We start from the raw sequence: 27,729 nt of genomic DNA on the forward strand, positions 1-27,729 counted from the left end.
ACCCTTCGTCGCCATGCCTGGCTCCGGGACGGTGTGTTCCCGGAGAATGTTCGAGAATGGCTGGTGGACCTTCCCTTCGATGGTGCTCTTTTGTTCCATGTCCCTGCGGACTCCGCCATCCAGAGGTTCTTGGCGGAGCCTTGTCCTCCTTCTTCTTCTCCTCCTCCTCAGTGACCTGCGTGTTGCTCTGGTTCTTGGAGCTCTTCTTCTGTTAGGGCGGGTCGCCCCGGTTGTCTGGCTGAGGTTGTAGTTCTGTTGGCTGCTAGCCAGCCCCTTTTTGACTGTGTGTTTTTGCCTTTGGGTTTTTTCCACCATGCTGGGTCTGAGATTGGGCCTTCTGTGTTCCCCCCCAACCGGCTGCTTGATTGGCCTCCTGCGGGGTTTTTTGCCCCACGTTTTTTTTTTTTTGTTTTCCTCTGCTGCGGAAGTTTCTTCCTAAGAGGTTCCCAGGTCTTGGGATATGACATGCCCCATGTGGTTGACTGTTATATAGCCCAGAACACAGCAGTTCCGGATGGATGACCAGCTCTTTGTTGGCTACGTGGGTGCCAAAAAATGTCTGGCTGTGCACAAACGGACCATCTCTCGGTGGGTCGTTCTGTGCATCAAAGCATGTTACTCCTTGGCTAAGAAGGAGCCTCCTGTGGGGCTACGTGCCCATTCTACCAGGGCAACTGTAGCCACTACTGCCTTGGGACGTGGCGTCCCGTTGCAGGACATTTGTCAGGCAGCTACGTGGGCCTCGCTGCACACGTTTACCAAGCATTACTGCCTCGACAGTCAGGTCCGTAGAGACTGCTTCTTAGGCCGTTCTGTTCTCTGTGACTTTCTGGTGTAATCTATTCGCAGGCCCACCACGGGGTTGGTATTGCCTGGGTATCTATTCTAAGGTAAGGAATCTATCACTAACGTGTCTCTTTCAGATGCACAAGTTACTATTTGTGTAACGATATATCTATAAGAGACATTAGTTAGGGATAGATTCCTTACCGCCCCACCCATCCTTTCCCTTCTGCAAACTGATTCTAGGGTTAAGGTCATTCCCCTTTCAGGGCCCTAGTTTCATGGCACCAGTGGTCAATTTCTTGCATGGCTCTGCGTTCCTGGCACGGAAAGTTGTGTACAGAACTGACGTCAGCGCGCATGGGTGGCGCCTAAGTAGTCTCCGCGACGTCATCTCGGCGCTTACGACGCCAGTGACGGACGCGTAGCTGCACGACGCCACCTACTGATGCGCTGGGGTACTGCTACAAAAAAACTTTCCGGATCCAGTCTGACGCCTGGGGATATTCTAAGGTAAGGAATCTATCACTAACTAATGTCTCTTACAGATATATATCGTTACTGTGAGAAGTTGGCCTGATATATGATGTCACTAATTCTAGTGTACACCCTGACGTAGGCGCGCCGGGGCGGGTCTTTTGTGACCTCGCTGACGTCACGTACGCGGACGACGCCGGGGCGGAGTCACGTGATGTCGCCCCGCCCCCAGCGCGCAGGGATGCTGTGGCAAAAAAGTTTCCGGATCCAGTCTCACGCCTGGGGATAACTCTACGTGAAGGAATCTGTGGCTAGAATCATTGTGAGAAGTTGGCCTGATAAATGATGTCACTAATTCTAGTGCACACCTTGTATCAGTCCAAACAACCCTTATGGTGATTGGTTGTAAAGTCAACCTTATAGACCAGCTATCCTAGTGGTAGCATGGACAAGAGCAGTCTTAGGCTAAACTCTGTATGGCATGTGAAGCCAGCTGTTATACCATTTGTAATCCCTTGAATACCAAATGAAAGGACACCACAACAGATGTATATAAAAAACAGATGTATATAAAAATAGAATGTATTTATTCTAGTCAAAATACCCTCAGCACTCTTTATGAGATTCGAGGTAAGTACAACACAGTCTTATTTAAGCATACATTAAGTCACACAGGTAAGTAATACAGTTAGGCCCTAGGGGCCACGCAAACCATATACTAAGTAAGTGGTATAAGAACCACTGTCACGAACACAGGATAGGCCTAGGCCTAGGGAATCGCTGGGGCTACACTATACTACCAAAGGTTAGGAAGTGGGAGGCCCACGGGATTCAGGTGCAAAGTGGAAACACTCACGCGTAATGCGTAAAAGTCGATAGAAATAGTAGTTATTAGAAATTAACAGTTTTAGGACACTTCTGGAGTAACTAGGAGGTCGAGACTTGGAAACTAGACCCTAGGATAGTCAATACCCTGGTGAGCACCGGAGTACTCATGTTACCTAGCCCACGGGCTGCGGGTTCATAGGTGTGAACTTGCGTCGGGTTTCGTCGTTGACTCCTATGGATGCCTGAAGAAAAGTTGCTGACAGGCAGTCAGTGAAGAGTGTCCGGTGGATCCCAAGGATGGAATCAAGAAGGAAGGATACCTGCAAGCAGAAGGGACAGAGTCTAGGTCACCAGCCAGGAGCCAGGAAGGAACCAGGCGATGTCGTGAAGATGCAGGTGAAGAGGTGAAGCTTGTCGCAGCAGCCACGGGTAACAGGAGCCGTCGAGGACGACCAGGAGATGAGCTGTCCCACGAAGGCTCTTGCTGTCGGCGGCGTCGATGTCGAGCTAGGACCCAACAAGCCTTGGCAAGCGGAACCCACGCAGAATGGAGGACTTGCTTCTGGTGGAGACCAGGAAGTTCTGGGGTGCTTCTCTTTCACAGAGGAGTGAGTGCCAGTCTGGAGGAGCCGGACCAGCAAGATAAAATCAAAGGTTCGTCATCGCAGAGGTCACTAGCCAACGGGCCAGCAACCGGACAACACGTCGAACAGCTCAAGTGCAGAAGGGCCCCACGCAGAACACGTGAAGTGTGGGGAGCTGATCTTCTTTGCAGATGGTGCTCGGGATTGGGGCTTCTCAATTTCCCAAGCACAGCCTCGAGGGAGCCTCAGAAGTCGCGTTAGTCAGTTACTAGCCACTTTTCCCAAGTCGCCGGTCCCATGTCCCTCGTCGCCTCCACGGGTCTCAGCTTTGCTGTAGATGTGGATCTGGTTCAGAGGTGTCTGGAAGTCACGGCGCCGGTCAGTCTCTGCAGTCGTCCCTCGCAGGATCAGTCGCAAAGCAAGCAGCGGTCGCTGGATGGTGCCTGGTTGCCCAGGGTGGTCACTCCTTGGCCACAAGGGAGATTCTTCAGTCTTCTTCCTGAGGTCGAATGTCGAAGGTCCAGAGTTTCTGTTCAAGTTGCAGATTCAGGATAATCTAATTCTGCAGGGCTCAGCTACCTACTGATATACTGGGCTAGTGGGCTGGGCTACCTGCAAGGTCCCTCCTATGGGTGGGACCTGACCGGGAAGGGAGTGGTTACACCCCCTTTCCTTTGTCCAGTTTCGCGCCAGAGCTGGGGCTGGAGTGCCCCAGCACCTGTTTGAACTGGACTATGCATGGGACACCTTGTGTGCCCCAGTCAGTGTCTAGTTTCTTTCATCCCTCCCTGCCCCAATACACTAAGTCCTGTCCGGGGTGGTGCTAGCACCTCCCAAGGCAGGAAACCTATTGTCCAAGCCTCCCTCGCTGGAAGGACTCCCAGCAGCAGGAGGTCAGACTTGTGTCTGTGGCAGCAGCATCCATTTTGTGATGCTGGGGCTCTGGTTAACTTTAACCGGGTAAGTAGGTTTCAACATGTCTTCTCCCTCTAGAAGGGAGGGATAATATCCTCATCCCCAGAAATGGGATGGGGGTATTATTCCAAAGTGTTAGACACCTTACACGACATGTTTTGATAAAGCCAAACCATAGTTACCATAACCGTTTAAGATTATAAGGCACTTTAAGAGTATATGGTAGGCTATATCATAGAACAGCTATAAGGACATGGTTCCGAAAGCTGCAGACAGGCTCAGCTCATGCTAGAGCACCATCTCACATGTTACCAAGCACTCTGCCTCCAGGATTGTTAAGGCCTGCCATAGGAGTGGCTGATAGGTACTCATGTGTCTATATATAAGGTATGTATAGGCATACTACACCTAAGCAAGGGGTGATTACACGACCTTGCCCCAGCTGAGTGATCAGCCAGTTGTGTCATAATGGAAGGCCAGGCCAGGGGTGGCATAATACATGCTGCAGCCCCTGGTAGGCCTAGGGTACACCTATGCCCTGGGTACCTAGGGTACACTATACAGGTGCCAATAAGGTGATCCTTACCAATTGGGTTATGCACCTAAAGTACATAGTAGGAATTTAGAGAGAGAACAGCTGGGCTGTGGGTCTGATTAGCAGGCCCACAGCCACATCTAAGTCGAAAACCAGTGAAGCAAAAGCAAAAAGTGGGGGTGAACATAGAAAGCAGACCCTACTCTCCTACAGTTACACAAGTAGTAATGTGTGCTTCGGTAACGATGTATCTGGTAGAGATGATTCTAACCGCAGATTCCTTCACAACCCGCCCTTCCTCCCCGTTCTGCGAGGACCCTCAGCTTGGTTTTCTGCGCTCGCCTCCCTCTGGGTGGTTTGTCTTATGTGGGGGTCCTTTCATCTTCTGTCTGTCAGGCTTCCCACCAGCTGGGTTATCTCCAGTGTAGGGGCCTGCTTTTGCTCTTTTTCCCTTTGTTGTTACAATTTCTGATCCCCTTGCGGTCTTCTACGCTGGGGGTTCTTTTGCCTGTCCTTGGCCTCCTGCTCTTTTCAGAGGCTCTGTCCTTCGTTGACTGTGTAGTCTGGGGGTGGATCGCTGTTGCTCCTCTGTTCCGGGTTTGTGGCCCTTTGCTGTGTGGTCTGTGGTTGCAGTCTCTTGCTCTCTTTTTCTCTTACAGCTCCTTGCACTGCTTGTGCCTTCTGCCTGGCTATCGCCTCGGCTTGAACGGTGGTTCCACGGAGGGGTGCTTTACGCTTTCCCTGCTGTAGCTTTACTGATGTGGCCTTCTGGTACTTTGGTGCTCACTGGTGCTATCGCCTGGCTTGCACAGTTGTTCCTCAGAGGTGGTTTTCCTGCTTTGGCTTTCCTGTGTAGCCTCCTGGCGCCTCGGTGCCACCTAGAGCTGTTCCTCACCATTTTTCTCTCTCCTTTTGTTTCTTTGGTTTTTTCGCACACTGTTCCCATGCTCTCCTCAATTTTGTTGTGATAGCTCCGCGTTGTGGCGCGGAAAAGTTCTCCGAAGCAAACTGACGTCAGCGCGCCGGGGTGGGGCATATGTGACCTCGCTGACGTCACGCCCGCGGAGGTCATCGGGGCAGAGTCCCGATGAACAGCCCCCCGGTACGCAGAGATGCTGGGCAAGAAAGTTTTCCGGGTCCAGTCTCACGCCTGGGGAGAATTCTACATCTAATAGAGACTACTAGCCACAGATTCCTTCACGTAGAATTATCCCCAGGCATGAGACTGGATCGGGAAACTTTTTGCCACAGCTTCCCTGCGCGCCTGGGGTGGGGCGACATCACGCAACTCCGCCCAGGCGTCGTCCGCGTACGTGACGTCAGCGAGGTCACATAAGACCTGCCCCGGCGCGCCTACGTCAGTTTTTTCCTTTTCCGCGTGCAACGCGGATCCGTTCCTTGCTACAGGCCTGTTTCAGGACCCTTTCTTCCATTCTTTTTGGTGGAACAGTGTGTCTGAATCCCTTCAGGTTTCAAAACTTGCACGTTTCGTGGGAGTCTTATGTCGGCGACAGACACTCACCTCATTTGCATGTGGTGTTTGGGGGAGGATCACGACACCGCGGATTGTGCGGCGTGCCAGAATTTGAAGCCGAAGTCGCGGCGGGAGCGCCGAATGAAACTTCTCTCGGCGCGCGTCTCCAGGTCGACGTTATCCCCTCGGTCTGCTTCGGCAGACGGCTTCAGGTCCGGCCGTGGTCCTCGTCCTCGCCTTTCTCCGATGTCACGTGAGCGTCGATCCCCGATGGGTAAGTGTCGCAGTTCGTCCACGGGGGCTGGTTTCCGGCCTACTGGGGGCGTGGACTCTCCGCAGGTGATGTGGCCTGCGTGTCGTCCTACCCACCGTTTCCCGGTGCTGGAGCATCAAGAGTCCAGATGGAGACTTACGTGGCGGCTTTGCAGGCCTCGCTAGCATCTCCTCCTCCTTCCCCTCCTGGGGCGTTGGCGGATCCTTCGCTCTGCGCAGGGCCCTCTGCGGTGCCGCCGGTGGCTCCGGCCCCAGCGCCGACCCGGTCGGATCCAGGCTTGGAGAATGTGGTGCTGTCGGGGTTCGGTTCCTCTGGGGCACCTCCTTCAGGCCACGGCGTCTCTGCCTCACCGCAAACTCCTGCGGAGGTCCCTGTGGTGGCGCGGGAGTTCGCCGGGGCTCGGGTCGCATCCCCGAGCCCCTCTCGGCCCCTTGGCAGGGTGGTCCTGTCTAAGGCCGAGGTGACGCCGCTACGGCGCCAGCAGCAGCTGGACCGTGCGAGCCACAGGGGTCGGTGAACACTCCTCGCTCCGGGTCGAGGCCGAGGGCGGACCCCTCGTCCCTCTCCGGGCCCGTCTCGTACCACCTCCCAGGCGGCTGCCTCATTGGAGGGCAAGTCGGAGGTTGTATCGTCCCAGGCGCCACCACAAGTGTTGCCGGGCGAGCTTCGCCTCCTTCTGGGCCGCGGCCGGCGGAGGGCTTAGGGCCCCTCCCCGGGCCCATCCTGTTCCCCCACGCAGGTGGTTGCCTCGGCGGGGGTTGGGCCGGCGCGGTCTCCGGTTGGTGCGGCTCCAGCTCTACTCCGGTCCCCGCTCCGGTCTCCGGTGCGGGGCGACTAGGAGGTCCCTTGCCCGGCGACGCAGGATGGCGCCGGTGGCCTACCTCAAGCAGCAGACTCTACGGATCCGCGCAGAGGTCGTACTGTGGATTCGTCTTCGGACGCTCCTTCTCCGGAGGCAGGTTGCATACTGGTAACATCCTCCCCGGAGACTGGTCGCCATGTGGTGACCTTTTCACTGGCATCGAAGGGCGGCTTCCCGCCCTTCCTGAGGCAGAGGTGTCCGTCAGAGGAGCGGCAGGTCCCTCATTTTCGGCTCCTCCTAACTTCCAGGTCTGGCCCTTGCCCGCCCCGCTTGGCGTCGGGGACGGCCGCCTTAGTTTGCAGCCATCGCCCACGAAGGAGCTGCTTTCTCCACCGCGGGGCCCTACGGGTGAGGCCTTCGCTCATGCGGTGTCCACGGCTGTGGGCGTGCTCCGCATGGGTGACCCGGTGGCTCACTTTCCGGCGGACCATCTGTTGGAGGTCCTTCACCAGGGCTCTGAAGGTTCGTTCCTTTCTGCCTTGACGGGGGCTTGGATGCATCCTGCCTCCGGGGACCCGGTGCCTCCGCACCTTCTGCATCGGCACCTTCCGACGCTGCATGACCTGGCATGTCTGTCCATCCACCCCTCAGCCGCCAGCCCCCTTTTGCGGACTGCTTTTTCCTCCCTGCCGCCCCTGTTGGCTCCACCGTCCAGAGTGGCCCGCTGGCTGGACACTTGGGGACACAATAGTTTCGCCTCGACCACCGCGGCCCTGCGGGCCCTTAACACCTTGTGTGTGCTGGCTCGGGCCTCCTCCTGTTTGTGGGACTCGGCTGAGTCTCTGGGGTCTGCAGCGTTCCAGGAGTCTGCTCAGGTGGATTTGCGGCATCATGCCTTGGATGGCCGGGAGCTTGCGGCGTTTATTCCCCGCTCCGCTCTGGACATCTCTGAGGCGCTGGGCCGGGCCATGGCTTCCTCGGTCGCTCTCCGTCGCCATGCTTGGCTTCGGGACGGTGTCTTCCCCGAGAATATTCGGGAGAGGCTCATTGATCTCCCATTCGATGGCAGTCTGTTCCATGCCCCGTTCGACTCCGCCATCCAGAAGTTCTTGGCAGGGCTCCGTCCTCCTCCTCCGTGACTTCTGAGTTAGGGTTGCTTCTGGCCCGTTTTTTAGGCCGGCTATTATGGTTATGGAGTATGTTTTTCTGGCCGTATACGTCCTTCCTTGGGACTTTGGCATTGTTGGCTGCTGGACGGCCCTTTTGTTGTTGTGTGTGACTTCTGCAGGTGTTGTTGTGCAGACTTGGCCCTGAGATTGGGCCTTCTGCCTTGCTTGGGCTACTTGTCAAGCCTACAGCGGGGGTGTTTTTTCCCCCGTGGTTCTTTTGTTTCTTCCTCTGCTGCGGAAGTTCTTCCAAAGAGGGTTCCCATATCTTGGGACTCAACGTGCCCTATGTGGGGTAGGTCTAGCTGTCATTTGGCTTGCACTCTGCCGGAGGGTTCTGGTTGCCTTTGGATACCTGTTCTCCATGGTGTTTAAGTAGGTTGCTTTTGCTTTCTGAGGTCAGGTGCGCGGCCACTCGTAGTGGTGGCCCGGTCCTCTCCTCCTCTCCATGCCCTATTCTGCTGTCTGGGATGTTCCTGTGTTTTCCCTTGCCAGATGTCGCCTCCTCTGCCTTCGTGTGGCCTCGAGCTTTCCTTCTTGCTTCTGGCCTTGACTGCCGGTGTTGTACAGGCTGACAGGCTGCTCTCCATCTGGAGTGGGCTCGCCTGCTTCTCCCTAGTTTCCTTGGGCTCTCTATGCTTCTTCTTCTTCCTTCTTCCTGTTCTTGCATTCGGCGGAAGCTATGTTGCCTTGTGGGTGAGTGGGGTTCTTCGGCCTCTCAGCCCTTGCCCTTGGTTCCTCTGCTGTGAGTGTGCGAGCCTCTTCAGCCTTCTTTTCCTCCTACATCCCCTTGGGGTAGGTGGGGTTCTGCTGGTGGGGTTCCCTTGGCCTGGCAGGGGCGAGGTTCTGCCTGGTCCACAGATCTGGTCCCCTGTGGGGCCCCCTGTTCTGCCTTGGCTGGTTGGGTGCTTTCACAGACCCTCCTTCCCTGTGGGTATTGCTAGGGTATCTATTCTACGTGAAGGAATCTGCGGCTAGTAGTCTCTATCAGATGTACGAGTTACTTACCTTCGGTAACGATGTATCTGGTAGATACGATTCTAGCCGCAGATTTCTTCACGGCCTGCCCTTCCTCCCCTATTCTGCGAGGACCCTTGGGTTGGTCTTCGGTAATCGCCACCCGGTGGGGGGCTGTGTCTCCTGTGAGTGCCTTCCTTGTTCTTGACGGGTGGCTCCATGTGGGGGCGGTTTATTCCTCCTTTGGTTCTTTGGAGGATAGGGTTCCGGTGCTCCGGTGCCCTGCTACTCTGGCTACTCCAGGTTTGGGGGGATTGCTTTCTATCCCTGTCCTCCCTCCCCTCCCTCCCTTCAATTGCTATCCTCTGATTAAGGGTCATCTGGCCATGTCTTGCCCTTGTTCCTTGTGGGTGGTTGCCCTCTAGGTTGGGGTGCCTTGGAAGTTTGTTGTCTCTGTCTTGGGACTGGTCCCATTCTCTGCTCAGGATGGGGGGGGTGGGTTTACTACGTGTGCCATGACTTTTACGCTTGTTCTTTGCCTCCGGGGCACAGGGATGTGGGGTTGTCTATGTGCTGGCAGGGTGACTGCGCAGGGTACTGCTTGTTCTTCTTCTTTCTTCTTTCCCTGCCCTTGGGTTCTGCGGTGTTGGCACTACTCTGGTGGTGCTGTTAGTCACCGTTTCTTTCCATTTTTCTGCTCTTCGCACACTGTTCCCATGCTTCCACAGTTTATCTGGTGATTCCGCATTGTGGTGCGGAAAAGTTCTCTGAAGAAAACTGACGTAGGCGCGCCGGGGCGGGTCTTATGTGACCTCGCTGACGTCCCGTACGCGGACGACACCGGGGCGGAGTCACGTGATGTCGCCCCGCCCCCAGCGTGCAGGGATGCTGTGGCAAAAACGTTTCCGGATCCAGTCTCACGCCTGGGGATAACTCTACGTGAAGGAATCTGTGGCTAGAATCGTTGTGAGAAGTTGGCCTGATAAATGATGTCACTAATTCTAGTGTACACCTTGTATCAGTCCAAACAACCCGTATGATGATTGGTTGTAAAGTCAACCTTATAGACCAGCTATCCTAGTGGTAGCATGGACAAGAGCAGTCTTAGGCTAAACTCTGGATGGCATGTGAAGCCAGCTGTTACACCATTTGTAACCCCTTGAATACCAAATGAAAGGACACCACAACAGATATATATATAAAATAAAGTGTATTTATTCCAGTCAAACCCTCAGCACTCTTTATGAGATTCGAGGTAAGTACAACACAGTCTTATTCAAGCATACATTAAGTCACACAGGTAAGTAATACAGTTAGGCCCTAGGGGCCACGCAAACCATATACTAAGTAAGTGGTATAAGGACAACTGTCACGGAAATAGGATAGGCCTAGGGAATCGCTGGGGCTACACTATACTACCCAAGGTTAGGAAGTGGGAGGCCCGTGGGATTCAGGTGCAGAGTGGAAACACTCACGCGTAATGCGTATAATCGATAGAAATAGTACAGTTTAGAATTAATAAGATTTAGGACACTTCTGGAGTAGCTAGGAAGTCGAGACTTGAGAACTAGACACTAGGGTAGTCAATACCCTGATGAGCACCGGAGTACCCAAGTTACCTAGCCCACGGGATGCGGGTGCATAGGTGTGAACTTGCGTCGGGTTTCGTCGTCGACTCCTAAGGATGCCTGAAGGAAAGATGCTGACAGGCAGTCAGTGAAGAGTGTCCGGTGGATCCCAAGGCCGGGATCAAGAAGGAAGGATACCTGCAAGCAGAAGGGACAGAGTCTGTGTCACTAGCCAGTGACCACGTGGAACCAGGAATGTACCAGGCGATGTCGGGAGATTGCAGCTGAAGAGGTGAAGCTTGTCGCAGCAGCCACGGGTACCAAGAGACGTCGAGGACGACCAGGACCAGGAGGCGAGCTGTCCCACGAAGGCTCGTGCTGTCGGCGGCGTAGAAGTCGAACTAGGACTCACCAAGCCTTGGCAAGCGGAACCCACGAAGAATGGAGGACTTGCTTCTGGTGCAGACCAGGAAGGTCTGGGGTGCTTCTCTTTTACAGAGGTGCAGGAGCCAGTCTGGAGGAGCCAAACCAGCAGTGGAAAATTGAAGGTGTGTCGTCGCAAAGGTTACTAGCCAACGGGCAAGCAACCGGACAGACGCGGCAAGCAGAAAAATGCAGAAGGGCCCCACGCAGGACTCGTGGAGTGTGGCGGGCTGATCTTCGGTGCAGATGGTGCTTGGGGTTGGGGCTTCTCAATCCCCGGTGCACAACCTCGAGGGTGCCTCAGAAGCTGCGCTGGAAGATACTCGCCACTTTTCCCAGGTAGCCGGTCCCACGTCTCTCGTCGCCTCCACGGATCTCAGCTCGGCTGTGGATGTGGATCAGGGTCGGAGAAGTCTGGAAGTCAAGGCTCTGGTCAGGCTCTGCAGTCGGTCCCTCGTAGAACTTCAGCAAAGCAAAGGGTAAGTCTCTTGATGGTGCCTGTTCGCACAGGGTGACCACTCCTTGGCCACAAGGGAGATTCTTCAGTCTTCTTCTTTCGTCGAATGTCGAAGGTCCAGAGTTTCTGTTCAAGTTGCAGGTTCAGGATAATCTAATCTACTGGGGCCCAGCTACCACACTTATACTGATCTGGGGGACTGGGTTGCCTGCTAGGTCACGCCTTATGGGTGGGACCTGGGAGGGGGCTGGTTACACCCCCTTCCCTTTGTCCAGTTTCGCGCCAGGACTGGAGCTGGAGTGCCCCAGCACCGGTTTGAACTGGGCTATGCACGGGACACCTTGTGTGCCCCAGGCAGTGTCTAGTTTCTTTCATCCCTCCCTGCCCCAATACACTAAGGCCTGTCTGGGGTGGTGCTCGCACCTCCCAAGGCAGGAAACCTATTGTCCAAGCCTCCCATGCCGGGATCACTCCCAGCAGCAGGAGGTCAGACTTGTGTCTGTGGCAGCAGCATCCATTTTGTGATGCTGGGGCTCTGGTTAACTTTAACCGGGTAAGTAGGTTTCAACATGTCTTCTCCCTCTAGAAGGGAGGGATAATATCCTCATCCCCAGAAATGGGATGGGGGTATTATTCCAAAGTGTTAGACACCTTACACGACATGTTTTGATAAAGCCAAACCATAGTTACCATAACCGTTTAAGATTATAAGGCACTTTAAGAGTATATGGTAGGCTATATCATAGAACAGCTATAAGGACATGGTTCCGAAAGCTGCAGACAGGCTCAGCTCATGCTAGAGCACCATCTCACATGTTACCAAGCACTCTGCCTCCAGGATTGTTAAGGCCTGCCATAGGAGTGGCTGATAGGTACTCATGTGTCTATATATAAGGTATGTATAGGCATACTACACCTAAGCAAGGGGTGATTACACGACCTTGCCCCAGCTGAGTGATCAGCCAGTTGTGTCATAATGGAAGGCCAGGCCAGGGGTGGCATAATACATGCTGCAGCCCCTGGTAGGCCTAGGGTACACCTATGCCCTGGGTACCTAGGGTACACTATACAGGTGCCAATAAGGTGATCCTTACCAATTGGGTTATGCACCTAAAGTACATAGTAGGAATTTAGAGAGAGAACAGCTGGGCTGTGGGTCTGATTAGCAGGCCCACAGCCACATCTAAGTCGAAAACCAGTGAAGCAAAAGCAAAAAGTGGGGGTGAACATAGAAAGCAGACCCTACTCTCCTACAGTTACACAAGTAGTAATGTGTGCTTCGGTAACGATGTATCTGGTAGAGATGATTCTAACCGCAGATTCCTTCACAACCCGCCCTTCCTCCCCGTTCTGCGAGGACCCTCAGCTTGGTTTTCTGCGCTCGCCTCCCTCTGGGTGGTTTGTCTTATGTGGGGGTCCTTTCATCTTCTGTCTGTCAGGCTTCCCACCAGCTGGGTTATCTCCAGTGTAGGGGCCTGCTTTTGCTCTTTTTCCCTTTGTTGTTACAATTTCTGATCCCCTTGCGGTCTTCTACGCTGGGGGTTCTTTTGCCTGTCCTTGGCCTCCTGCTCTTTTCAGAGGCTCTGTCCTTCGTTGACTGTGTAGTCTGGGGGTGGATCGCTGTTGCTCCTCTGTTCCGGGTTTGTGGCCCTTTGCTGTGTGGTCTGTGGTTGCAGTCTCTTGCTCTCTTTTTCTCTTACAGCTCCTTGCACTGCTTGTGCCTTCTGCCTGGCTATCGCCTCGGCTTGAACGGTGGTTCCACGGAGGGGTGCTTTACGCTTTCCCTGCTGTAGCTTTACTGATGTGGCCTTCTGGTACTTTGGTGCTCACTGGTGCTATCGCCTGGCTTGCACAGTTGTTCCTCAGAGGTGGTTTTCCTGCTTTGGCTTTCCTGTGTAGCCTCCTGGCGCCTCGGTGCCACCTAGAGCTGTTCCTCACCATTTTTCTCTCTCCTTTTGTTTCTTTGGTTTTTTCGCACACTGTTCCCATGCTCTCCTCAATTTTGTTGTGATAGCTCCGCGTTGTGGCGCGGAAAAGTTCTCCGAAGCAAACTGACGTCAGCGCGCCGGGGTGGGGCATATGTGACCTCGCTGACGTCACGCCCGCGGAGGTCATCGGGGCAGAGTCCCGATGAACAGCCCCCCGGTACGCAGAGATGCTGGGCAAGAAAGTTTTCCGGGTCCAGTCTCACGCCTGGGGAGAATTCTACATCTAATAGAGACTACTAGCCACAGATTCCTTCACGTAGAATTATCCCCAGGCATGAGACTGGATCGGGAAACTTTTTGCCACAGCTTCCCTGCGCGCCTGGGGTGGGGCGACATCACGCAACTCCGCCCAGGCGTCGTCCGCGTACGTGACGTCAGCGAGGTCACATAAGACCTGCCCCGGCGCGCCTACGTCAGTTTTTTCCTTTTCCGCGTGCAACGCGGATCCGTTCCTTGCTACAGGCCTGTTTCAGGACCCTTTCTTCCATTCTTTTTGGTGGAACAGTGTGTCTGAATCCCTTCAGGTTTCAAAACTTGCACGTTTCGTGGGAGTCTTATGTCGGCGACAGACACTCACCTCATTTGCATGTGGTGTTTGGGGGAGGATCACGACACCGCGGATTGTGCGGCGTGCCAGAATTTGAAGCCGAAGTCGCGGCGGGAGCGCCGAATGAAACTTCTCTCGGCGCGCGTCTCCAGGTCGACGTTATCCCCTCGGTCTGCTTCGGCAGACGGCTTCAGGTCCGGCCGTGGTCCTCGTCCTCGCCTTTCTCCGATGTCACGTGAGCGTCGATCCCCGATGGGTAAGTGTCGCAGTTCGTCCACGGGGGCTGGTTTCCGGCCTACTGGGGGCGTGGACTCTCCGCAGGTGATGTGGCCTGCGTGTCGTCCTACCCACCGTTTCCCGGTGCTGGAGCATCAAGAGTCCAGATGGAGACTTACGTGGCGGCTTTGCAGGCCTCGCTAGCATCTCCTCCTCCTTCCCCTCCTGGGGCGTTGGCGGATCCTTCGCTCTGCGCAGGGCCCTCTGCGGTGCCGCCGGTGGCTCCGGCCCCAGCGCCGACCCGGTCGGATCCAGGCTTGGAGAATGTGGTGCTGTCGGGGTTCGGTTCCTCTGGGGCACCTCCTTCAGGCCACGGCGTCTCTGCCTCACCGCAAACTCCTGCGGAGGTCCCTGTGGTGGCGCGGGAGTTCGCCGGGGCTCGGGTCGCATCCCCGAGCCCCTCTCGGCCCCTTGGCAGGGTGGTCCTGTCTAAGGCCGAGGTGACGCCGCTACGGCGCCAGCAGCAGCTGGACCGTGCGAGCCACAGGGGTCGGTGAACACTCCTCGCTCCGGGTCGAGGCCGAGGGCGGACCCCTCGTCCCTCTCCGGGCCCGTCTCGTACCACCTCCCAGGCGGCTGCCTCATTGGAGGGCAAGTCGGAGGTTGTATCGTCCCAGGCGCCACCACAAGTGTTGCCGGGCGAGCTTCGCCTCCTTCTGGGCCGCGGCCGGCGGAGGGCTTAGGGCCCCTCCCCGGGCCCATCCTGTTCCCCCACGCAGGTGGTTGCCTCGGCGGGGGTTGGGCCGGCGCGGTCTCCGGTTGGTGCGGCTCCAGCTCTACTCCGGTCCCCGCTCCGGTCTCCGGTGCGGGGCGACTAGGAGGTCCCTTGCCCGGCGACGCAGGATGGCGCCGGTGGCCTACCTCAAGCAGCAGACTCTACGGATCCGCGCAGAGGTCGTACTGTGGATTCGTCTTCGGACGCTCCTTCTCCGGAGGCAGGTTGCATACTGGTAACATCCTCCCCGGAGACTGGTCGCCATGTGGTGACCTTTTCACTGGCATCGAAGGGCGGCTTCCCGCCCTTCCTGAGGCAGAGGTGTCCGTCAGAGGAGCGGCAGGTCCCTCATTTTCGGCTCCTCCTAACTTCCAGGTCTGGCCCTTGCCCGCCCCGCTTGGCGTCGGGGACGGCCGCCTTAGTTTGCAGCCATCGCCCACGAAGGAGCTGCTTTCTCCACCGCGGGGCCCTACGGGTGAGGCCTTCGCTCATGCGGTGTCCACGGCTGTGGGCGTGCTCCGCATGGGTGACCCGGTGGCTCACTTTCCGGCGGACCATCTGTTGGAGGTCCTTCACCAGGGCTCTGAAGGTTCGTTCCTTTCTGCCTTGACGGGGGCTTGGATGCATCCTGCCTCCGGGGACCCGGTGCCTCCGCACCTTCTGCATCGGCACCTTCCGACGCTGCATGACCTGGCATGTCTGTCCATCCACCCCTCAGCCGCCAGCCCCCTTTTGCGGACTGCTTTTTCCTCCCTGCCGCCCCTGTTGGCTCCACCGTCCAGAGTGGCCCGCTGGCTGGACACTTGGGGACACAATATTTTCGCCTCGACCACCGCGGCCCTGCGGGCCCTTAACACCTTGTGTGTGCTGGCTCGGGCCTCCTCCTGTTTGTGGGACTCGGCTGAGTCTCTGGGGTCTGCAGCGTTCCAGGAGTCTGCTCAGGTGGATTTGCGGCATCATGCCTTGGATGGCCGGGAGCTTGCGGCGTTTATTCCCCGCTCCGCTCTGGACATCTCTGAGGCGCTGGGCCGGGCCATGGCTTCCTCGGTCGCTCTCCGTCGCCATGCTTGGCTTCGGGACGGTGTCTTCCCCGAGAATATTCGGGAGAGGCTCATTGATCTCCCATTCGATGGCAGTCTGTTCCATGCCCCGTTCGACTCCGCCATCCAGAAGTTCTTGGCAGGGCTCCGTCCTCCTCCTCCGTGACTTCTGAGTTAGGGTTGCTTCTGGCCCGTTTTTTAGGCCGGCTATTATGGTTATGGAGTATGTTTTTCTGGCCGTATACGTCCTTCCTTGGGACTTTGGCATTGTTGGCTGCTGGACGGCCCTTTTGTTGTTGTGTGTGACTTCTGCAGGTGTTGTTGTGCAGACTTGGCCCTGAGATTGGGCCTTCTGCCTTGCTTGGGCTACTTGTCAAGCCTACAGCGGGGGTGTTTTTTCCCCCGTGGTTCTTTTGTTTCTTCCTCTGCTGCGGAAGTTCTTCCAAAGAGGGTTCCCATATCTTGGGACTCAACGTGCCCTATGTGGGGTAGGTCTAGCTGTCATTTGGCTTGCACTCTGCCGGAGGGTTCTGGTTGCCTTTGGATACCTGTTCTCCATGGTGTTTAAGTAGGTTGCTTTTGCTTTCTGAGGTCAGGTGCGCGGCCACTCGTAGTGGTGGCCCGGTCCTCTCCTCCTCTCCATGCCCTATTCTGCTGTCTGGGATGTTCCTGTGTTTTCCCTTGCCAGATGTCGCCTCCTCTGCCTTCGTGTGGCCTCGAGCTTTCCTTCTTGCTTCTGGCCTTGACTGCCGGTGTTGTACAGGCTGACAGGCTGCTCTCCATCTGGAGTGGGCTCGCCTGCTTCTCCCTAGTTTCCTTGGGCTCTCTATGCTTCTTCTTCTTCCTTCTTCCTGTTCTTGCATTCGGCGGAAGCTATGTTGCCTTGTGGGTGAGTGGGGTTCTTCGGCCTCTCAGCCCTTGCCCTTGGTTCCTCTGCTGTGAGTGTGCGAGCCTCTTCAGCCTTCTTTTCCTCCTACATCCCCTTGGGGTAGGTGGGGTTCTGCTGGTGGGGTTCCCTTGGCCTGGCAGGGGCGAGGTTCTGCCTGGTCCACAGATCTGGTCCCCTGTGGGGCCCCCTGTTCTGCCTTGGCTGGTTGGGTGCTTTCACAGACCCTCCTTCCCTGTGGGTATTGCTAGGGTATCTATTCTACGTGAAGGAATCTGCGGCTAGTAGTCTCTATCAGATGTACGAGTTACTTACCTTCGGTAACGATGTATCTGGTAGATACGATTCTAGCCGCAGATTTCTTCACGGCCTGCCCTTCCTCCCCTATTCTGCGAGGACCCTTGGGTTGGTCTTCGGTAATCGCCACCCGGTGGGGGGCTGTGTCTCCTGTGAGTGCCTTCCTTGTTCTTGACGGGTGGCTCCATGTGGGGGCGGTTTATTCCTCCTTTGGTTCTTTGGAGGATAGGGTTCCGGTGCTCCGGTGCCCTGCTACTCTGGCTACTCCAGGTTTGGGGGGATTGCTTTCTATCCCTGTCCTCCCTCCCCTCCCTCCCTTCAATTGCTATCCTCTGATTAAGGGTCATCTGGCCATGTCTTGCCCTTGTTCCTTGTGGGTGGTTGCCCTCTAGGTTGGGGTGCCTTGGAAGTTTGTTGTCTCTGTCTTGGGACTGGTCCCATTCTCTGCTCAGGATGGGGGGGGTGGGTTTACTACGTGTGCCATGACTTTTACGCTTGTTCTTTGCCTCCGGGGCACAGGGATGTGGGGTTGTCTATGTGCTGGCAGGGTGACTGCGCAGGGTACTGCTTGTTCTTCTTCTTTCTTCTTTCCCTGCCCTTGGGTTCTGCGGTGTTGGCACTACTCTGGTGGTGCTGTTAGTCACCGTTTCTTTCCATTTTTCTGCTCTTCGCACACTGTTCCCATGCTTCCACAGTTTATCTGGTGATTCCGCATTGTGGTGCGGAAAAGTTCTCTGAAGAAAACTGACGTAGGCGCGCCGGGGCGGGTCTTATGTGACCTCGCTGACGTCCCGTACGCGGACGACACCGGGGCGGAGTCACGTGATGTCGCCCCGCCCCCAGCGTGCAGGGATGCTGTGGCAAAAACGTTTCCGGATCCAGTCTCACGCCTGGGGATAACTCTACGTGAAGGAATCTGTGGCTAGAATCGTTGTGAGAAGTTGGCCTGATAAATGATGTCACTAATTCTAGTGTACACCTTGTATCAGTCCAAACAACCCGTATGATGATTGGTTGTAAAGTCAACCTTATAGACCAGCTATCCTAGTGGTAGCATGGACAAGAGCAGTCTTAGGCTAAACTCTGGATGGCATGTGAAGCCAGCTGTTACACCATTTGTAACCCCTTGAATACCAAATGAAAGGACACCACAACAGATATATATATAAAATAAAGTGTATTTATTCCAGTCAAACCCTCAGCACTCTTTATGAGATTCGAGGTAAGTACAACACAGTCTTATTCAAGCATACATTAAGTCACACAGGTAAGTAATACAGTTAGGCCCTAGGGGCCACGCAAACCATATACTAAGTAAGTGGTATAAGGACAACTGTCACGGAAATAGGATAGGCCTAGGGAATCGCTGGGGCTACACTATACTACCCAAGGTTAGGAAGTGGGAGGCCCATGGGATTCAGGTGCAGAGTGGAAACACTCACGCGTAATGCGTATAATCGATAGAAATAGTACAGTTTAGAATTAATAAGATTTAGGACACTTCTGGAGTAGCTAGGAAGTCGAGACTTGAGAACTAGACACTAGGGTAGTCAATACCCTGATGAGCACCGGAGTACCCAAGTTACCTAGCCCACGGGATGCGGGTGCATAGGTGTGAACTTGCGTCGGGTTTCGTCGTCGACTCCTAAGGATGCCTGAAGGAAAGATGCTGACAGGCAGTCAGTGAAGAGTGTCCGGTGGATCCCAAGGCCGGGATCAAGAAGGAAGGATACCTGCAAGCAGAAGGGACAGAGTCTGTGTCACTAGCCAGTGACCACGTGGAACCAGGAATGTACCAGGCGATGTCGGGAGATTGCAGCTGAAGAGGTGAAGCTTGTCGCAGCAGCCACGGGTACCAAGAGACGTCGAGGACGACCAGGACCAGGAGGCGAGCTGTCCCACGAAGGCTCGTGCTGTCGGCGGCGTAGAAGTCGAACTAGGACTCACCAAGCCTTGGCAAGCGGAACCCACGAAGAATGGAGGACTTGCTTCTGGTGCAGACCAGGAAGGTCTGGGGTGCTTCTCTTTTACAGAGGTGCAGGAGCCAGTCTGGAGGAGCCAAACCAGCAGTGGAAAATTGAAGGTGTGTCGTCGCAAAGGTTACTAGCCAACGGGCAAGCAACCGGACAGACGCGGCAAGCAGAAAAATGCAGAAGGGCCCCACGCAGGACTCGTGGAGTGTGGCGGGCTGATCTTCGGTGCAGATGGTGCTTGGGGTTGGGGCTTCTCAATCCCCGGTGCACAACCTCGAGGGTGCCTCAGAAGCTGCGCTGGAAGATACTCGCCACTTTTCCCAGGTAGCCGGTCCCACGTCTCTCGTCGCCTCCACGGATCTCAGCTCGGCTGTGGATGTGGATCAGGGTCGGAGAAGTCTGGAAGTCAAGGCTCTGGTCAGGCTCTGCAGTCGGTCCCTCGTAGAACTTCAGCAAAGCAAAGGGTAAGTCTCTTGATGGTGCCTGTTCGCACAGGGTGACCACTCCTTGGCCACAAGGGAGATTCTTCAGTCTTCTTCTTTCGTCGAATGTCGAAGGTCCAGAGTTTCTGTTCAAGTTGCAGGTTCAGGATAATCTAATCTACTGGGGCCCAGCTACCACACTTATACTGATCTGGGGGACTGGGTTGCCTGCTAGGTCACGCCTTATGGGTGGGACCTGGGAGGGGGCTGGTTACACCCCCTTCCCTTTGTCCAGTTTCGCGCCAGGACTGGAGCTGGAGTGCCCCAGCACCGGTTTGAACTGGGCTATGCACGGGACACCTTGTGTGCCCCAGGCAGTGTCTAGTTTCTTTCATCCCTCCCTGCCCCAATACACTAAGGCCTGTCTGGGGTGGTGCTCGCACCTCCCAAGGCAGGAAACCTATTGTCCAAGCCTCCCATGCCGGGATCACTCCCAGCAGCAGGAGGTCAGACTTGTGTCTGTGGCAGCAGCATCCATTTTGTGATGCTGGGGCTCTGGTTAACTTTAACCGGGTAAGTAGGTTTCAACATGTCTTCTCCCTCTAGAAGGGAGGGATAATATCCTCATCCCCAGAAATGGGATGGGGGTATTATTCCAAAGTGTTAGACACCTTACACGACATGTTTTGATAAAGCCAAACCATAGTTACCATAACCGTTTAAGATTATAAGGCACTTTAAGAGTATATGGTAGGCTATATCATAGAACAGCTATAAGGACATGGTTCCGAAAGCTGCAGACAGGCTCAGCTCATGCTAGAGCACCATCTCACATGTTACCAAGCACTCTGCCTCCAGGATTGTTAAGGCCTGCCATAGGAGTGGCTGATAGGTACTCATGTGTCTATATATAAGGTATGTATAGGCATACTACACCTAAGCAAGGGGTGATTACACGACCTTGCCCCAGCTGAGTGATCAGCCAGTTGTGTCATAATGGAAGGCCAGGCCAGGGGTGGCATAATACATGCTGCAGCCCCTGGTAGGCCTAGGGTACACCTATGCCCTGGGTACCTAGGGTACACTATACAGGTGCCAATAAGGTGATCCTTACCAATTGGGTTATGCACCTAAAGTACATAGTAGGAATTTAGAGAGAGAACAGCTGGGCTGTGGGTCTGATTAGCAGGCCCACAGCCACATCTAAGTCGAAAACCAGTGAAGCAAAAGCAAAAAGTGGGGGTGAACATAGAAAGCAGACCCTACTCTCCTACAGTTACACAAGTAGTAATGTGTGCTTCGGTAACGATGTATCTGGTAGAGATGATTCTAACCGCAGATTCCTTCACAACCCGCCCTTCCTCCCCGTTCTGCGAGGACCCTCAGCTTGGTTTTCTGCGCTCGCCTCCCTCTGGGTGGTTTGTCTTATGTGGGGGTCCTTTCATCTTCTGTCTGTCAGGCTTCCCACCAGCTGGGTTATCTCCAGTGTAGGGGCCTGCTTTTGCTCTTTTTCCCTTTGTTGTTACAATTTCTGATCCCCTTGCGGTCTTCTACGCTGGGGGTTCTTTTGCCTGTCCTTGGCCTCCTGCTCTTTTCAGAGGCTCTGTCCTTCGTTGACTGTGTAGTCTGGGGGTGGATCGCTGTTGCTCCTCTGTTCCGGGTTTGTGGCCCTTTGCTGTGTGGTCTGTGGTTGCAGTCTCTTGCTCTCTTTTTCTCTTACAGCTCCTTGCACTGCTTGTGCCTTCTGCCTGGCTATCGCCTCGGCTTGAACGGTGGTTCCACGGAGGGGTGCTTTACGCTTTCCCTGCTGTAGCTTTACTGATGTGGCCTTCTGGTACTTTGGTGCTCACTGGTGCTATCGCCTGGCTTGCACAGTTGTTCCTCAGAGGTGGTTTTCCTGCTTTGGCTTTCCTGTGTAGCCTCCTGGCGCCTCGGTGCCACCTAGAGCTGTTCCTCACCATTTTTCTCTCTCCTTTTGTTTCTTTGGTTTTTTCGCACACTGTTCCCATGCTCTCCTCAATTTTGTTGTGATAGCTCCGCGTTGTGGCGCGGAAAAGTTCTCCGAAGCAAACTGACGTCAGCGCGCCGGGGTGGGGCATATGTGACCTCGCTGACGTCACGCCCGCGGAGGTCATCGGGGCAGAGTCCCGATGAACAGCCCCCCGGTACGCAGAGATGCTGGGCAAGAAAGTTTTCCGGGTCCAGTCTCACGCCTGGGGAGAATTCTACATCTAATAGAGACTACTAGCCACAGATTCCTTCACGTAGAATTATCCCCAGGCATGAGACTGGATCGGGAAACTTTTTGCCACAGCTTCCCTGCGCGCCTGGGGTGGGGCGACATCACGCAACTCCGCCCAGGCGTCGTCCGCGTACGTGACGTCAGCGAGGTCACATAAGACCTGCCCCGGCGCGCCTACGTCAGTTTTTTCCTTTTCCGCGTGCAACGCGGATCCGTTCCTTGCTACAGGCCTGTTTCAGGACCCTTTCTTCCATTCTTTTTGGTGGAACAGTGTGTCTGAATCCCTTCAGGTTTCAAAACTTGCACGTTTCGTGGGAGTCTTATGTCGGCGACAGACACTCACCTCATTTGCATGTGGTGTTTGGGGGAGGATCACGACACCGCGGATTGTGCGGCGTGCCAGAATTTGAAGCCGAAGTCGCGGCGGGAGCGCCGAATGAAACTTCTCTCGGCGCGCGTCTCCAGGTCGACGTTATCCCCTCGGTCTGCTTCGGCAGACGGCTTCAGGTCCGGCCGTGGTCCTCGTCCTCGCCTTTCTCCGATGTCACGTGAGCGTCGATCCCCGATGGGTAAGTGTCGCAGTTCGTCCACGGGGGCTGGTTTCCGGCCTACTGGGGGCGTGGACTCTCCGCAGGTGATGTGGCCTGCGTGTCGTCCTACCCACCGTTTCCCGGTGCTGGAGCATCAAGAGTCCAGATGGAGACTTACGTGGCGGCTTTGCAGGCCTCGCTAGCATCTCCTCCTCCTTCCCCTCCTGGGGCGTTGGCGGATCCTTCGCTCTGCGCAGGGCCCTCTGCGGTGCCGCCGGTGGCTCCGGCCCCAGCGCCGACCCGGTCGGATCCAGGCTTGGAGAATGTGGTGCTGTCGGGGTTCGGTTCCTCTGGGGCACCTCCTTCAGGCCACGGCGTCTCTGCCTCACCGCAAACTCCTGCGGAGGTCCCTGTGGTGGCGCGGGAGTTCGCCGGGGCTCGGGTCGCATCCCCGAGCCCCTCTCGGCCCCTTGGCAGGGTGGTCCTGTCTAAGGCCGAGGTGACGCCGCTACGGCGCCAGCAGCAGCTGGACCGTGCGAGCCACAGGGGTCGGTGAACACTCCTCGCTCCGGGTCGAGGCCGAGGGCGGACCCCTCGTCCCTCTCCGGGCCCTTCTCGTACCACCTCCCAGGCGGCTGCCTCATTGGAGGGCAAGTCGGAGGTTGTATCGTCCCAGGCGCCACCACAAGTGTTGCCGGGCGAGCTTCGCCTCCTTCTGGGCCGCGGCCGGCGGAGGGCTTAGGGCCCCTCCCCGGGCCCATCCTGTTCCCCCACGCAGGTGGTTGCCTCGGCGGGGGTTGGGCCGGCGCGGTCTCCGGTTGGTGCGGCTCCAGCTCTACTCCGGTCCCCGCTCCGGTCTCCGGTGCGGGGCGACTAGGAGGTCCCTTGCCCGGCGACGCAGGATGGCGCCGGTGGCCTACCTCAAGCAGCAGACTCTACGGATCCGCGCAGAGGTCGTACTGTGGATTCGTCTTCGGACGCTCCTTCTCCGGAGGCAGGTTGCATACTGGTAACATCCTCCCCGGAGACTGGTCGCCATGTGGTGACCTTTTCACTGGCATCGAAGGGCGGCTTCCCGCCCTTCCTGAGGCAGAGGTGTCCGTCAGAGGAGCGGCAGGTCCCTCATTTTCGGCTCCTCCTAACTTCCAGGTCTGGCCCTTGCCCGCCCCGCTTGGCGTCGGGGACGGCCGCCTTAGTTTGCAGCCATCGCCCACGAAGGAGCTGCTTTCTCCACCGCGGGGCCCTACGGGTGAGGCCTTCGCTCATGCGGTGTCCACGGCTGTGGGCGTGCTCCGCATGGGTGACCCGGTGGCTCACTTTCCGGCGGACCATCTGTTGGAGGTCCTTCACCAGGGCTCTGGTGGGAGGGAACTCTTGCTCCCCTTTGAAGGTTCGTTCCTTTCTGCCTTGACGGGGGCTTGGATGCATCCTGCCTCCGGGGACCCGGTGCCTCCGCACCTTCTGCATCGGCACCTTCCGACGCTGCATGACCTGGCATGTCTGTCCATCCACCCCTCAGCCGCCAGCCCCCTTTTGCGGACTGCTTTTTCCTCCCTGCCGCCCCTGTTGGCTCCACCGTCCAGAGTGGCCCGCTGGCTGGACACTTGGGGACACAATATTTTCGCCTCGACCACCGCGGCCCTGCGGGCCCTTAACACCTTGTGTGTGCTGGCTCAGGCCTCCTCCTGTTTGTGGGACTCGGCTGAGTCTCTGGGGTCTGCAGCGTTCCAGGAGTCTGCTCAGGTGGATTTGCGGCATCATGCCTTGGATGGCCGGGAGCTTGCGGCGTTTATTCCCCGCTCCGCTCTGGACATCTCTGAGGCGCTGGGCTGGGCCATGGCTTCCTCGGTCGCTCTCCGTCGCCATGCTTGGCTTCGGGACGGTGTCTTCCCCGAGAATATTCGGGAGAGGCTCATTGATCTCCCATTCGATGGCAGTCTGTTCCATGCCCCGTTCGACTCCGCCATCCAGAAGTTCTTGGCAGGGCTCCGTCCTCCTCCTCCGTGACTTCTGAGTTAGGGTTGCTTCTGGCCCGTTTTTTAGGCCGGCTATTATGGTTATGGAGTATGTTTTTCTGGCCGTATACGTCCTTCCTTGGGACTTTGGCATTGTTGGCTGCTGGACGGCCCTTTTGTTGTTGTGTGTGACTTCTGCAGGTGTTGTTGTGCAGACTTGGCCCTGAGATTGGGCCTTCTGCCTTGCTTGGGCTACTTGTCAAGCCTACAGCGGGGGTGTTTTTTCCCCCGTGGTTCTTTTGTTTCTTCCTCTGCTGCGGAAGTTCTTCCAAAGAGGGTTCCCATATCTTGGGACTCAACGTGCCCTATGTGGGGTAGGTCTAGCTGTCATTTGGCTTGCACTCTGCCGGAGGGTTCTGGTTGCCTTTGGATACCTGTTCTCCATGGTGTTTAAGTAGGTTGCTTTTGCTTTCTGAGGTCAGGTGCGCGGCCACTCGTAGTGGTGGCCCGGTCCTCTCCTCCTCTCCATGCCCTATTCTGCTGTCTGGGATGTTCCTGTGTTTTCCCTTGCCAGATGTCGCCTCCTCTGCCTTCGTGTGGCCTCGAGCTTTCCTTCTTGCTTCTGGCCTTGACTGCCGGTGTTGTACAGGCTGACAGGCTGCTCTCCATCTGGAGTGGGCTCGCCTGCTTCTCCCTAGTTTCCTTGGGCTCTCTATGCTTCTTCTTCTTCCTTCTTCCTGTTCTTGCATTCGGCGGAAGCTATGTTGCCTTGTGGGTGAGTGGGGTTCTTCGGCCTCTCAGCCCTTGCCCTTGGTTCCTCTGCTGTGAGTGTGCGAGCCTCTTCAGCCTTCTTTTCCTCCTACATCCCCTTGGGGTAGGTGGGGTTCTGCTGGTGGGGTTCCCTTGGCCTGGCAGGGGCGAGGTTCTGCCTGGTCCACAGATCTGGTCCCCTGTGGGGCCCCCTGTTCTGCCTTGGCTGGTTGGGTGCTTTCACAGACCCTCCTTCCCTGTGGGTATTGCTAGGGTATCTATTCTACGTGAAGGAATCTGCGGCTAGTAGTCTCTATCAGATGTACGAGTTACTTACCTTCGGTAACGATGTATCTGGTAGATACGATTCTAGCCGCAGATTTCTTCACGGCCTGCCCTTCCTCCCCTATTCTGCGAGGACCCTTGGGTTGGTCTTCGGTAATCGCCACCCGGTGGGGGGCTGTGTCTCCTGTGAGTGCCTTCCTTGTTCTTGACGGGTGGCTCCATGTGGGGGCGGTTTATTCCTCCTTTGGTTCTTTGGAGGATAGGGTTCCGGTGCTCCGGTGCCCTGCTACTCTGGCTACTCCAGGTTTGGGGGGATTGCTTTCTATCCCTGTCCTCCCTCCCCTCCCTCCCTTCAATTGCTATCCTCTGATTAAGGGTCATCTGGCCATGTCTTGCCCTTGTTCCTTGTGGGTGGTTGCCCTCTAGGTTGGGGTGCCTTGGAAGTTTGTTGTCTCTGTCTTGGGACTGGTCCCATTCTCTGCTCAGGATGGGGGGGGTGGGTTTACTACGTGTGCCATGACTTTTACGCTTGTTCTTTGCCTCCGGGGCACAGGGATGTGGGGTTGTCTATGTGCTGGCAGGGTGACTGCGCAGGGTACTGCTTGTTCTTCTTCTTTCTTCTTTCCCTGCCCTTGGGTTCTGCGGTGTTGGCACTACTCTGGTGGTGCTGTTAGTCACCGTTTCTTTCCATTTTTCTGCTCTTCGCACACTGTTCCCATGCTTCCACAGTTTATCTGGTGATTCCGCATTGTGGTGCGGAAAAGTTCTCTGAAGAAAACTGACGTAGGCGCGCCGGGGCGGGTCTTATGTGACCTCGCTGACGTCCCGTACGCGGACGACACCGGGGCGGAGTCACGTGATGTCGCCCCGCCCCCAGCGTGCAGGGATGCTGTGGCAAAAACGTTTCCGGATCCAGTCTCACGCCTGGGGATAACTCTACGTGAAGGAATCTGTGGCTAGAATCGTTGTGAGAAGTTGGCCTGATAAATGATGTCACTAATTCTAGTGTACACCTTGTATCAGTCCAAACAACCCGTATGATGATTGGTTGTAAAGTCAACCTTATAGACCAGCTATCCTAGTGGTAGCATGGACAAGAGCAGTCTTAGGCTAAACTCTGGATGGCATGTGAAGCCAGCTGTTACACCATTTGTAACCCCTTGAATACCAAATGAAAGGACACCACAACAGATATATATATAAAATAAAGTGTATTTATTCCAGTCAAACCCTCAGCACTCTTTATGAGATTCGAGGTAAGTACAACACAGTCTTATTCAAGCATACATTAAGTCACACAGGTAAGTAATACAGTTAGGCCCTAGGGGCCACGCAAACCATATACTAAGTAAGTGGTATAAGGACAACTGTCACGGAAATAGGATAGGCCTAGGGAATCGCTGGGGCTACACTATACTACCCAAGGTTAGGAAGTGGGAGGCCCATGGGATTCAGGTGCAGAGTGGAAACACTCACGCGTAATGCGTATAATCGATAGAAATAGTACAGTTTAGAATTAATAAGATTTAGGACACTTCTGGAGTAGCTAGGAAGTCGAGACTTGAGAACTAGACACTAGGGTAGTCAATACCCTGATGAGCACCGGAGTACCCAAGTTACCTAGCCCACGGGATGCGGGTGCATAGGTGTGAACTTGCGTCGGGTTTCGTCGTCGACTCCTAAGGATGCCTGAAGGAAAGATGCTGACAGGCAGTCAGTGAAGAGTGTCCGGTGGATCCCAAGGCCGGGATCAAGAAGGAAGGATACCTGCAAGCAGAAGGGACAGAGTCTGTGTCACTAGCCAGTGACCACGTGGAACCAGGAATGTACCAGGCGATGTCGGGAGATTGCAGCTGAAGAGGTGAAGCTTGTCGCAGCAGCCACGGGTACCAAGAGACGTCGAGGACGACCAGGACCAGGAGGCGAGCTGTCCCACGAAGGCTCGTGCTGTCGGCGGCGTAGAAGTCGAACTAGGACTCACCAAGCCTTGGCAAGCGGAACCCACGAAGAATGGAGGACTTGCTTCTGGTGCAGACCAGGAAGGTCTGGGGTGCTTCTCTTTTACAGAGGTGCAGGAGCCAGTCTGGAGGAGCCAAACCAGCAGTGGAAAATTGAAGGTGTGTCGTCGCAAAGGTTACTAGCCAACGGGCAAGCAACCGGACAGACGCGGCAAGCAGAAAAATGCAGAAGGGCCCCACGCAGGACTCGTGGAGTGTGGCGGGCTGATCTTCGGTGCAGATGGTGCTTGGGGTTGGGGCTTCTCAATCCCCGGTGCACAACCTCGAGGGTGCCTCAGAAGCTGCGCTGGAAGATACTCGCCACTTTTCCCAGGTAGCCGGTCCCACGTCTCTCGTCGCCTCCACGGATCTCAGCTCGGCTGTGGATGTGGATCAGGGTCGGAGAAGTCTGGAAGTCAAGGCTCTGGTCAGGCTCTGCAGTCGGTCCCTCGTAGAACTTCAGCAAAGCAAAGGGTAAGTCTCTTGATGGTGCCTGTTCGCACAGGGTGACCACTCCTTGGCCACAAGGGAGATTCTTCAGTCTTCTTCTTTCGTCGAATGTCGAAGGTCCAGAGTTTCTGTT

General features: G+C 55.8%; 1 protein-coding gene across 1 annotated transcript in view; it reads left to right on the forward strand.

The window, feature by feature from the left end:
* USP34 (ubiquitin specific peptidase 34) overlaps positions 1-27,729 on the forward strand; it is a 2,509,780-nt gene that overhangs the window by 2,396,111 nt on the left and 85,940 nt on the right. The window lies entirely within an intron of this gene.

This window comes from Triturus cristatus, chromosome 6 (assembly GCF_964204655.1).
Source record: "Triturus cristatus chromosome 6, aTriCri1.1, whole genome shotgun sequence".
Lineage (NCBI taxonomy): Eukaryota > Metazoa > Chordata > Amphibia > Caudata > Salamandridae > Triturus > Triturus cristatus.